We start from the raw sequence: 13,839 nt of genomic DNA on the forward strand, positions 1-13,839 counted from the left end.
TATGGGGGCCATAATCTCCTTCATTCAGTGGTTAGATTTCTTGACATACGTTGCTATGTCTCCTCTTCCATAAAAAGAACTCTTTGGCACATACTGTTTTTATCAATGAGAATTAAATTCTATTTTTGTTGATGTGCTTTTTTTGTATTCCCTTGGGCATGCAATTTATCAAGCATGAGTAATATCTGGCACGCAGAGTCTCTAATAGCTTCCTTTTTATTATTAGATCAATGATTGTCTGAATTTCTGAGAAAGGAAATATCTAGGAAAAAATGCCCCCAAATTCCTTGAAATTGTGCTAAAGAGAAAATATGGAAGTATAGAAACACTAACAATGAAATCGCTTTGGGGCACTTGAATCCTTATTTATGGAAACTTGGAACAAGTTTAAAAGTGTATTTTCAGCAGCCAGTGACTTAGTAATGATAGTTTGGTTTCTGAATATTGAATGCATTTATTGTGTCTTTAATGTTTGACATATGTTAAAAGATGCATTTAGAAGAAAACTAATTTTAACCAACAAATTCTTTCTTCTACCACTCTATTTCTACCAGACCGCCAGTTCCTCTACTGAGCCTAATCCAGTTAATAGCTATTTCTCCATTTTCCAGAGACTAGGCCTTAATATAGACTTATATTTATGTCTATCTTATTTTTACATAAATGGGATTCTACTACATATTTTTCTACTACATTTTTTTCACTTAAACATCTTAAGATGTTTAAAAACAATAGTATTTTATAATGGCATGCATGCTCATATACATATCAATATACCTTTTTCTTGTCAACAGCTTCATAATATCCCATCATACAGGCATACCATAATCTAATTAAACAATATCCTACAGTTAGGCACTTATTATTGGACATTTATTGTTGCAACGAAAATGTTTCCATGGGCCAGGCATGGTGGCTTATGCCTATAATCCCAGCACTTTTGAGGCTAAGGCAAAAGGATTGCTTGAATCCAGCAGTTCAGATGAGTCTGGGCACTATTTCTTTAAAAAATGAAAAAAATTAGCAGGCATAGTAGTGCACACCTGTAGTCCCAGCTACCTGAGAGGCTGAGGTAGGAGAACTCCTTGACCCCAGAAGATGAGGCTTCAGTGAGCTATGATCATGCCACTGTACTCCAGCCTGGGTGACATAGCGAGACTCTGTCTAAAAAATAGAAAAACATATATGCAGTTTGAACAATTTTGTGCATGTAAGCACTTTGTAATCATACACACACACACACACACACACACACGTATGTACTTAATGCTAATATAGCTAGACTTAGATAGGCTCATGCTCTGCATGCTCTGTTGCCTATGCTGAGTACAGTGGTGAGATCTTGGCTTACTGCAACCTCTGCCTCCTGGATTCAAGTGATTCTCCTGCCTCAGTCTCCCAAGTAGCTGGGACTACAGGCGCGAGCCACCACACTCGGTTATTTATTTATTTATTTTGTACTTTTAGTAGAGACAGGGTTTCACCATGTTGACCACGGTGGTCTCAAACTCCTGACCTCAAGTGATCCACCCACCTTGGCCTCTCAAAGTGCTGTGATTATAAACATGAGCCACCACGCTCAGCCAGTTCAGACTTTCTAAAAATACATTTGCTATTATAATTCCCTACACACGACTAACTCTGAGAAACCCAGTAAAATCCACTGGAGTCCACAAACATACGCTGCACACAATCTAATCAGGACCCAGATTTCTATTATCAAACCTCATTAATGAAGCCATCCACACTCATTGTCAAGATTGCTGCCTGGCCAAAAAGCAACTAGCAGATGTTGAGCTTGCAAAGGTTAACTTAATAGAGTTGAATTTGATTTAAATCCAATCACCGCTTCCACAGCCGCTCTGTGGGCCCAGAAGGAGACTGTAGGAGTGATGTCACGGTGTCGCATGGCATGGCTTGATGCTCTGGCATGACTCACACCCATGCTCTGAAAGACTCCATTGTCATTTTGTTCCTGGGTGGAGCGGGATTTGACTCACACACTGACTCAGTCCCCTAGCACACCCTATATCTGCTGTTGGAAATTTTCATTCGGGTCATTAGCTCCATCACACCCTCCTCCCTGGCAAGTAGGTAAAGGTACAGAGACGCCTAATCTACCATGGTCTTTTGCTGTGAGAGCCACACTGCAAAATCCAGCTAATTCTTGGGGTCCCCTATCCTTTCCTCCGCTCTTCCCCAGCCTCCAATCCCATCAAAATTTAGCCATGTTTGTTACTCAGCTCCCTAATGATACTTTAAACGCAAAGGGGCCACATAAGAATAAATCATCAGGCATGGTATGGGCAGTTTTGTGAGTAAACACTTCTGTTAAATTGATGTGCTTAATTCTGGATATATAATTTATTTGTAAATAAATTATGCCAGGGTGGGTACAGTTTAAGTTCTAATCCCTCCTCACCAGGGAGATGAGAGTTTTACAACTTGGGAAGCAGTCTTCAGATTTTGGTTGGGTTCTTCATCATCTGTGAAAGCTTCATGTTTTTCGTTTTGCTTAGAGTCATTTCTTTTTTTTTTTTTTTTTGAGATAGAGTCTCACTCTGTCACCGAGGCTACAGTGCAGTGGCACCGTGTTGGCTCACTGCAACCTCTGTCTCCTGGGTTCAAGCAATTCTCCTGCCTCAGCCAAGTAGCTGGGATTACAGGTGCCCACCACCACGCCCCGCTAGTTTTTATATTTTTAGTAGAGACAGGGTTTCACCATGTTGGTCAGGTTGGTCTCGAACTCCTGACCTCAGATGATCCACTCACCTCAGCCTCGCAAAATGCTGGGATTACAGGTGTGAAACACCGTGCCCGGCCTTTGCTTACAGAGTCATTTCTTTACATGTTTAGGTTGACATGGTTATGTCTGTTATAAGACAAATTCCTTGCTGCCAATTCTTGGTCTTTTCATGTATTTCTTTGCTTTCTCCTTCCTTTCAAGAGATGCTCCTGCTTCTCCCCAAACATTGCCTTTTATTCCTTGTCTCCTGCGTGGTGCCAGCATCTGCATTAAATCAATGTCCATTTTATGCTTGTTCAGATCTTCCTGTCTCACTAGAGATTTTTCTGCAATTGGCTCTTTTCATTGCGGGAGGGGTGATTTCTCTGCCCTTCAGGAAACTCATTAGTGGGTCAGGAATTACTGGCTCTCAGGTGCAGTCATAACGAAGAAAGTGCTCCCTGACAACACACACACACACACGCACACACACACGTGCACACACACGCACGAATGCATGCACACACATGCGCACACACACTCATGCACACACATGCTCACACGCACACACATTCACACAGGCATGCACACGTGCACGCACACACATGCACACACATGCACACACGCATGCACACACATGCACCAACATGCACACATGCACGCACACACAAGAACGCACACACATACACACACGCATGCATGCACAAACACACGCATGCACACACACATGCACGCACGCACACGCACACACAACTGAGCCTCTGTGCTAATTGTCACTTCTGCATTTTAAAAATGACTGGAGCCTGGCAGAAAGGTCCCCTCAGGGCTGGGAGTGGTGGCTCATGCCTGTAATCCCAGCACTTTGGGAGTCTGAGGCGGGTGGATCACCTGAGATCAGGAGTTCGAGACCAGTGTGACCAACATGGTGAAACCCCGTCTCTACTAAAAATGCAAAAATTAGCCAGGCATGGTGGTGCGCGCCTGTAATCCCAGGTACTTGGGAGGCTGAGGCAGGAGAATTGCTTGAACCCGGGAGGCAGAGGCTGCAGTGAGCTGAGATTGCACCACTACATTCCAGCCTGGGCAACAAAGCAAGACTCTGTTAAAAAAAAAAAAAAAGTCCCCTCAGCATCTTCCCTCTTTTAAATCCTGTATTGCACACTGGAGTTATACTAAGCTGAGGTTTGGGATGTTGGCAGGTAGAAAGGGTGGAGCAGTCGTGCTCCCAGCAGAAGATGTGAGGCAGGAGGAAGGCATGTGGATCTCATCGTCTGGGTAAAATGTTGTTATAAGGCTGTGATCCTTTTCCTTGGAGTGATGCTTATTTATTCTGAGCCTCGGTTTTTGGTTTTAGCTGCCTTTCCTAAATTTTCCATAAATTGGCCAGTTAGAAGCACAATATGCCATTCACAGGAACCATGTTCTATTCCACCCTCACCCTTTCATTCTATGCTTTGAAGGTACAACTGGTCAGGGAGAACCAATGGCAGACATGTGCTACATTCCAACACACCTTGACTCTTGCTCTCACCTGAAACTCAGCTTAGGGAAAGATCTTAATAGGAGACAGAAGACCAGGACGCTGGTTTTGATTGTGCCCTTCTCCAGCTGTGTGGCCTTGAGCAGGTGACTTCACCAGTCACGTCTTTCTATTTGTGAAGAGACAGCCCCAGTTGTCTGAAGGCTGAAGCCTCATTCACGCCTCTCAAGGTCCTTTCTCACTACGATATTTATGAACCAAGTAATTATTAGGCTGGTAACAAAAGTAACTGCGGTTTTTGCCATTTACTTTTAATGGCAAAGACCACAGTTTCCTTTGTTAACAACCTAAATTAGTTAATGTATTACTGCCCTCATTGTAGCAAGAAAAAAAAAAAAAGGAAGTTCAAATAAGTGATTTCTCAAGTCTCATGAAGTGAAGAAGATATACTAACAGAAAATTTGCTGTAAGTCAAACGATGTAAGTCAGACCAGATGACCCCCCAACAAGCCTGGAGATTTGTTGAGTACATGACTCTTACTTAGAAACAATGGCGTAATAGAAGGGAAATGAGATCGTGTAAAATTTGCTCAGCTTAGTGCCTAGGACACAGTAAGACTGCGGTCCCCAACCCCTGGGTCACAGACTAGTACTATTCCGTAGCCTGGTAGGAATTGGACCACACAGCAGGAGCTAAGTGGTATTGGCGAAGTGAGTAAAGCTTCACCTGTATTTACAGCCACACCCCATTACTTACATTACCGCCCGAGCTCCGCCTCCTGTGTGATCAGCAGTGGCACTCGATTCTCATAGGAGCACAAACTCCATTGTGAACTGCGCACACAAGGGATCTAGGTTGCATGCTCCTTATGAGACTCTAATGCCTGATGATCTGTCACTGTCTCCCATCACCCCCAGATGGGACTGAGTTGCAGGGAAACAAACTCAAGGCTCCCACTGATTTTCCACTGTGGTGGGTGTATAATGATTTCATTATGTATTACAACGTAATAATGGAAATAAAGTACACAACATATGTAATGCAATTGATCATTCTGAAACCACCCCCTCCAACCCGCCCCAGTCCGTGGAAAATCTTTCTTCCATGAAACCCATCTTTGGTGCCAAAAATGTTGGGGACCGTTGCAAAAAGGCATGAAGAAATGAATGCCTCTAGTGAAAATAATGATGGCTTCATTGTTATCTTTTTATAGAAAGCACTCCACGGCCAAGCGTGGTGGCTCACCCCTGCAATCCCAGCACTTTGGGAGGCCGAGGTGAGCAGATCACGAGGTTAGGAGATCGAGACCATCCTGGCCAACATGGTGAAACCCTGTCTCTACAAAAATATAAAAGTTAGCTGGGCATGGTGGCACTTGCCTGTAGTCCCAGCTACCTGGGAGGCTGAGGCAGGAGAATCGCTTGAACCAGGGAGTCGGAGGTTGCAGTGAGCTGAGATCGTGCCACTACACTCCAGACTGACAGTAAGAGTGAGACTCTGTCTAAAAAGAAAGAAAGAAAAAAAAAAGCACTCCATATGCTGTATCTAGTCAGGTGTATTATCTATCTATATGGTTTCAATTCAGCAAACAGGCACATACATTTTAATTTAACATTATGTAGTACATCTCCATGAATGATGCCTCATTTTAATTCCACATAATTGTGGTCTAATTTGACTACAACAGACAAAAACTTAAAAAAATATGCTTACTAGGAGACAGGATGGTCTAATTATAAGAGTATGGACTTTGGGGCCATGTGAAGCTTTTCCTTGCCACAAAAAACGAGAGACTACGGTTTGACATGGTGCATCTTTAGAAACAGGGACACTTTCTGCTATCCTGAGATGTTACCTGTCACACAAAGCTTCAATTTGTACCTAACCTAATCTAGGGTACATCTGTCTTTGGACTGCAAAATCAAGTCTTATCCACAGTGAACTTTCACCTTTATTCCTTCATCAGTTGGTTGCTTTACAATGTAGAAAAAAAAATGTTAAAGATTTGGCTTGAGGGGTGCCCAAACTCAAAGACACAGAGCTCCAAAGTTGATCCTAAACCATCAAAAGCAAGATTCTTTACATTTGGTTGTCTCTCTCAGTGCTTGCAAAATGACCTGCCATCTTTACACTCACCCAGGTGAGTATTTAAGACAAGAGAAGTCTGACCTTTTAATACATTGGAGCTCCCATTGTATGAGCAAGTGGGCTCTGGAGATGTTTGCAGTCCCAAGTCCATGGTTTGGATCCCAGGGGCTGAACTGAGTCCCAGATGCCTGCATGAGTGAAGACCTGCAGTGTCCCTACTCAGCCTTCACCGGAAGCATGCCTCTCTGTTCTGTCTTGTTATGGGATTTCACTGCATTCAGCGGAGACCTTCACCAACTCATCCAATACCCACTAGGCTATTCTTCCAGGGCTGCACCCTGTTTTTTTAAATGGCTCCTCCCTCCTCGATGTCTGCCCTCCACCACCAAACACTGGTCCTTGAGCCAACCCAGATGAGCTCCCTGAATCTGACAGTCACCTGATTCTGAAAGCCACAGATTCCTCAGTGCCCCAGATGCCCCAAGCAGGGGATCTCTGTCTGGGCTAAACCCTTGGACTTGTGATTCCTGATCCAAACCCCACCCGACAGAGCTGTGTGATCCAGGGTCGGCCGCTTCTCCACACATGCCTCCTTGCCTTCTGCCCTCACCCGCCCCACTCTAGGCCCACTGGCCTTCTTCCTAGCTCCACTGAGACCTTTTAAACTTGGTCCTACTTTTGGTCCTTCATGTTAGTTGCGGCCTCTGCTCAATACACTCTGGCCTCCTAACTACCATGATTTGCTACTTCTTATCATACAGGTCTCAACTTATGTCTTAGTTCACACTGCTATACCAAAAAGACCATAGAGAATTATAAATAAGAGAAATTTATTTCTCATAGTTCTGGAGGCTGGAAGCCCCAGATCAAGGTGGTGGCAGATTTTCTGTCTGGTGAGGGTCCTCTTCCTGGTTCACAGATGGCTGTCTTCTTGCTGAGTCCTCACAAGGTGCAAGGAGTAAGGGAGCTTTCTGGGGTCTCTTCTAGAAGGACATTAGTCCCATTCATGAAGGCTCCACCCTCACGACCTATTCACCTCCCAAAGGCTCCATCTCCTAACACCCTCCCATTGGGGGTTAGGATTTCAATATATGAATTTGTGTGTAGGGGGGTGGGTGCTATAGATCATAAACATTCGATCTATAGCAGCTTATATGTTATTTTTTTCAGAAAGATATTCTTTAATGACCTCAGTTGCTTTCACATCACTCTTTAAAAATCATTACACGGTGCTATGGTTTAAAGGTGTTCCCTAAAGTTCATGTGTAGTAAACGTAATCCCCAATGCCAGAGTGTTGGGAAGTGGGGTTGAGTAAGAGATGATGAGGTTATGAAGGGAGAGTCCTCAGGGATTAATGTCATTATCACAGGAGTGTGTTAGTTATCTCAAGAGTGGGCTTGTTATCAAAGCGAGTTTGGCTCCCTCTCGCTCACTTGCACTCTCATATTCTCTGACCTTTCACCTTCTGCCATGAGATGGTGTAGCAGGAAGGCCCTCACCAGATACCCCTACCTTCAGAACTGTGAAGAATACATTTACTTTATAAATAAATTACCATCTATTGTGTTCTGTTATAGCAACACAAAGTGGACTATAACACTTAGCATTTACCAGTAACTGACACGTAACTATTTATTTATTTTAATTATCATGTGTCTTTCTGTTTCTGGCCATTAACCTCCTCCATGCCCTACCAACCCAATTTAAGTTCCATGAAAGCAGTAAAATCCCAGACATAAAAAATTTAGCCTCATCTGTTTCAGCCTCTGCTACATCCCAGCATGGAGGATAACTCTTGGTATATAGAAGTTGCTAAATAAATGTTTATGAAATGAGTCACTGCTAATCCCTTCCTGGATAGGAGGGAGGATACAGACCCTATCTCTGCTAATTTCCCGACCTTGACCACCACATAGTCACCTCAGTTCACTTCCTCTTCCTCACGGGGGTATTCCTAACACCTCCAGGGTTGGGCTACACAGCACGAAATAATTCTCCTGCATTTTGATGCAAGAGCACTACTGTCCTTATTTTTAAAATCAAATTCAAGTATATCAATAAAATTATGAAGCTTTTCCTATATTCCCTTTAAAGAACTCCCTTCTTCAACATGTTGCTAAAACTCTCCTTTCTAACTTTTTACAGTTGGTTTATCACCAATAAAGTAAAAATCACACCCCAGGGCATTCCTGTTGCTCTCTTTCTCTGTCTCTATCAGCCCTCTTTTTCCTCTGCCAAGCCTGAGGCTCCCCATGAAGGGCGGTGCTGGAGCAGAGATGCTGAGGAAAGGCACTGACCGATAGGGCTGAGCCAGGGAGCAGCCACTTAGTACTGCCCACCCGACTATAACAGGCTGTCACTGGGTGTGACAGGCAGGATGAGACATTGCAGGAAACTGAGAACTGCCGGGGGACGGCAGTGATGCATGCCAAGCTGGGGTGGCCTGAAACAGCGATAGAAATTCTGAGGCATACCTCACAGTGATGTGGCTTAGCTGAGCACTGCTTGAAAACAGGCTGGAAAGCCAACCTCCCAGGTTGCCATTAGGAACGGAGCTGCTCAAAATAAAGGCAGCTCTCAGGAGAGTCTTGACTCACACAGATGTGGTGGGGCACATGGCTGTTATTCCAACCACACACATACACACGTACACACACACACCCAGAGATGGTAGTGACTGCCAAAGACCACCCCCTGATACAGAGTATGGAATATCTGTGTAAATGGTATATAGAATGTAACAGTAAAACTGGAAACAAGACTTAGGACATTTCAAATGAAATCTTCTGCATGCTATTGAAATACTATTTGTAATTCTAATTCCTAACACTTAAACATTTTGCATTCCACAGAGCATTTTATCTGCATTATCTTGCTTGATCCTTATAACAATATCATGTAGCTGGCAGAGCAAATAATAGCATACTTAGAGTTGAGAAAATGGAAATTCAGAGCGGTCAAAAAAATTACCACAATGTCATACAGATTGTCAGATATTCTTGGAGGGTTCAATAGTATCGAGGAAACCACATTTTTTTTTCTGTTTTAACTTCGAACAGCTTACATTAGCCTAAAGAAATTTTCATGAAACTATAATTTTGATTAAGTTACTAGGTAAAATTACATTTCCAGAAAAGAGAAAATCGGGATGGGGGTAATTTTATTCACTTTACAAAAGAAATATTAATTTATCTAAAGAATATGATACGGCTTGTTTAAATCACAAATGAGAATATTTTAAAATACCTTTATTGAGGTATATATACTGGTATATTTAAACAATCAAAATTACTGTATAAATAAATGATCAAATCTAGAGCATATGAAGGCTTCCTATGAAACAATAAGGAAAAAAGCAAAATTAAAATGGGCACAATGTATTAGCAGCTGAGTCATGGAAGAAGAAATCCAAAAAGTCAACAAACATCTGCTTGGGAAGGAATGCTAGCACTTTCTCCATTCCTTCCTTCTTCTTGGACATGGCTACCCAGCCAGACACATATATTTCCTATTCATGAGACTAAATTATTGCCAATGAAATGTGAGTGGAAGAAATGTGTGCACTTCTGTCTTATTTGTCTGCAAGGAAATTGCTTTCCCTGAGCTTGTCTTTTTTTCCAAAAGCTGGTATGTGGCAACAACCTGACTTCAACCGGGAAGACAAGGTTGATGACCTAAGGGATAGCATGGTAGCAAACGGAAGGATGCCTGAGTGACTGTGTAGAGCACAGTCCTCTTACCAGCCTGGACCGGCCAACATAAGATTAAGTAAGAAAAATATCTTTTTTATTGAAATTCTTACCTACATTACTAAGTCTAGAGGTCTCTTTGTTACAGCTGCTTAGCTTTTACATTAATGAATACAATGGCCACTCTAACTAGTAGTCTGGGAAATGAAAGTTAAAACAGATATCATTTCATACCCGAAGTTTGGCCACACTTTAAAAGCCTGGTGATATTGAGAATCGACAAGGATATGGGACCTGAGAAACTCTCATGTATTTCTGGAAGGAGTGTAAATTGGAACAACTACTTGGAGAATAATTTGTCAGTATTACTAAAGTAGAAAGTAAGTATTCCCTGCAACCTATTCATTTCAATTCTAGGTCTAGTAACTTTACATACTCAGACATACCTTGAAGGTCATTACAACATCATTTGTATTAGCAAGAAATTAGAAACTATATGAATGTTCATCGTAAGAGGATGGATGAATACTTTGTCATATTTTCATACAATAGAGTACAGTCAACAGTTGAAATAGATGAACTGCATCTGTAGGTATTAACATGAACAGATTTTTAAAACATGATATTGAAGGGGACAGGAAGTTGAAGAACATGTACAACATGAAAGCATTAGATAAAAATTTAAAATATGTAAAGCACAACTATGTATTCTTTTGCATACATATACATGTAGGAAAAGTGCGAAAACATGGTCTAAACTAATACATACCAGATTCTTAATAATGGTTGTTGCTGGGTAAGGAAGGTGAGGAAATGAATCTGTGGAGAGAAACAGAGTACTTCAGCATTATTACTGTTTTATTTCTTTTGTAAAAAAAAAAGCATGCAAAACTGCTAAATTATTAACATTTACTATTTATGGTTGAGTATAACCAGAAATGTCCGGCTGGGCACGGTGGCTTACGCCTGTAATTCCAGCACTTTGAGAGGCTGAGGCAGGTGGATCATCTGAGGTCAGGAGTTTGAGACCAGCCTGACCAACATGGTGAAAACCTGTCTCTACTAAAATACAAAAATAGCCAGGCGTGGTGGTGCGTGCCTGTAATCCTAGCTACTCAGGAGGCTGAGGCAGAAGAATTGCTTGAACCTGGGAGGCAGAGGTTGTAGTGAGCCGACACCGTGCCACTGCACTCCAGCCTGGAGCTGGATCACACCAGGCAAGCTGATCACGTGTACCTCTTCCCATCTCCCCATTCAATGGTGTCACGGAGGTTGGCTTGGAATCAGCCACAGTGGAAGTATTTACACCACAGAAATCGGCCAGTGCTACAAACCAGCAAATGCTGTTTTCCTCTGGAGAGTTAGTTACTAACAGTGACTAGCACACCAATGGGTTCAAGGCTGCAGTAAGCTACGATTGCACCACTGCACTCCAGGGTGACACAGCAAGATCCTGTCTATACATTAAATATATATATATGTATATTTAAATGTATGTTCATATACATACACATTTTATGTATATATAAATATGTGTGTGTATATATACATACTTCTTACATACAAGAAAAAGATAGGCAATACAGTAGAAATTGACAGAGAATATGAAAGGCAATTCACAAAAAAGGAAACCTGAATGGCTAATAATATCATGTTCAAATTGACTAGTAATAAGTGAACTATACATTAAACCAACACATCCATAAGATTATCAAAAATTTTCAAGTTTTCCATTACACTTAATGTTAAGTGTAACTGGAACTCTTATACATTGCGGATGAGACCGTAAATTGGTTCCGACATGTGGAGGGGCAATTTGTGAAGCAATTATTAAAGTTGAAAGTGTATGCTCAGCAGTGTCAGGACCTGGGTGAGTCAAGCAGGTGCCTGGGGCTTCACATTTAAGAAGGCCCTCATTCTCAGGGTCATGCAAGTGTAGGGTTGCCCCCTGAGAGGGAAATCCTCCTTAAATATTGTACTCTGTGCCTTTGATTGCCTTATCCTGGTCCTGGTTCTGATGCATGTAACCTAAAACCCAATAATTCTATATATATAATATATATTAATATACCTACAAATTATTTCACCCCTCTTCCAAGAGATATAAACAAGATATAAATAAGAGTTTCATTGAAGCATTGTTCATAAAAGTGAAAATGGAAAACATTTCCCAATTTTCCAAATGTCTTCAACAGAATGCACATATATAAATATGGCATATTCATGGGATAATGCTATACAATAATTAAAATGAATAAACTAGAATTACATGTATTGACATGGTTATATCTCAAAATACAATGTTGCACGAGCAAAGCAAGTTATGGAATGATACGTTTGGCATATTCATTTACATAAGCCTAAAAACATGCAAATAATATTATCTACTGTTTATATTACTTTCATACACAGTATAAAAAAACAAGTCATAGGAATCATAAACAACAAATTTATGGTACTACTACTTTCTGTAAGAAAGGGAGGAAGCAAGGCTCAGAACAATGTAAAAAGAGGTCTATTTATTAAGTTGTTTTTTTTTTTAATGAAAGTATCTGAAGCAAATTCAACAAAATACCAAGACTTGTTGGAGTTGGGTGATGAGCACCTGGTATTACTTAAATTATTCTCCAAAGTTTTATGTATGTTTAAGATTTTCATAATTTTTTGTTGGGCATAGTGGCTCACACCTGCAATCTCAGCACTTTGGGAGGCTGAGGCAGGAGGACCGCTTAAGGCCAAGAGTTTGAGACCAGCTTGGGCAACATAGCAAGATCCCATCTCTATTTTTAAAACAAAAATAAATAAAACAAAAATTTAAAAATTTTGTAAGTTTTAAAAATGAAAAAAATAAAAACCATTAACAAAATAGATATTCATGTCCATAGCTGGTAACTTTGGGCAAGCCAGTTAACTTTTCCAGAATAATAGTTTATTTTTTTTCTAAAATAACAACATTAATTTCAAATTCAGAGGGAGATAGCTGTTGTGTTTTCTAACTCTACAAAGGCTTCTCTGCTATATATTCAACATCGTTGTTACTGAACGACTCCTGACTGAGGTTTGTGGGCTTAATTATTGGCTAGTGGAGCCCCCGATGGGTCCTGTGTCATGAGATTCAGAATGTGGAATGTCTACAGTGCGCACCGAAATACAATCTCACCTTCACCGCATTGGCCTCATCTCTGTGTTTTAAGTCCTCGTGTTGGACATGGTGACATGCCACACAGATCCCCATCAAGGAAGGACTTCTTGCCTATTTCTGGAAGGACTATCAGCAGACAACCTTCATCTGTCAGTGCCTTCAGGGATTACCCCGTCTGCAAAGAGCCACCTAGTACAAGGTCAAGCCCTTCCCAGGGCATCCCATATCTGGTGACTGACAGATATGAGTGAATAAACATCCAACCATTTTGGCCCAACACAAGTCAGTTCTAAACAGCGATTTTAGCTCCAAAGCTCCCTCTGGGGTTGAATGGGGTGGCTGCAGCTTCTCTTCTCCCACTGCCCAATTTAGCATCACCCCCTGGCCTTCCACAGGTATTGACGCAGGGAGCATTTTCTGATAAACAATCTGCAGGCTCAACATTCTCAGGGTCTCCTTCCTGGAGAGATCAACTGAGAAATTTGGGTAGGTGAAAAGGTAACGTGAGGCTTGGGAACTGGGTCACTTGCCACCTCACTGGCAATAAGGATCTCATCACTGGTGGTAAGTTGAGCTCAAATAGCTCCTGACATAAAGTGACCATCTATATTAGGTTGAATAGTATCCCTCCAAAATTCACGTCCACCTGGAAACTCAGAATATAACTTGTTTGCAAATAGTGTCTTTGTAGATGTAATTAGTTAAGGTTGTTG

The 13,839-nt window shown here is 41.6% G+C and overlaps 1 protein-coding gene across 1 annotated transcript in view; it reads right to left on the bottom strand.

Annotated features, from left to right (window-relative positions):
* Positions 1–13,839, bottom strand: part of PSD3 (pleckstrin and Sec7 domain containing 3) — a 704,060-nt gene that overhangs the window by 606,192 nt on the left and 84,029 nt on the right. Inside the window, exon 3 of the mRNA XM_017961820.3 lies at positions 10,754–10,803. The gene's annotated coding sequence lies outside the window, so the exon portion shown is untranslated. The remainder of the gene's footprint in view (positions 1–10,753; positions 10,804–13,839) is intronic.

The sequence above is a fragment of the Papio anubis genome, chromosome 8 (genome assembly GCF_008728515.1).
Source record: "Papio anubis isolate 15944 chromosome 8, Panubis1.0, whole genome shotgun sequence".
NCBI classification, from domain to species: Eukaryota; Metazoa; Chordata; class Mammalia; order Primates; family Cercopithecidae; genus Papio; species Papio anubis.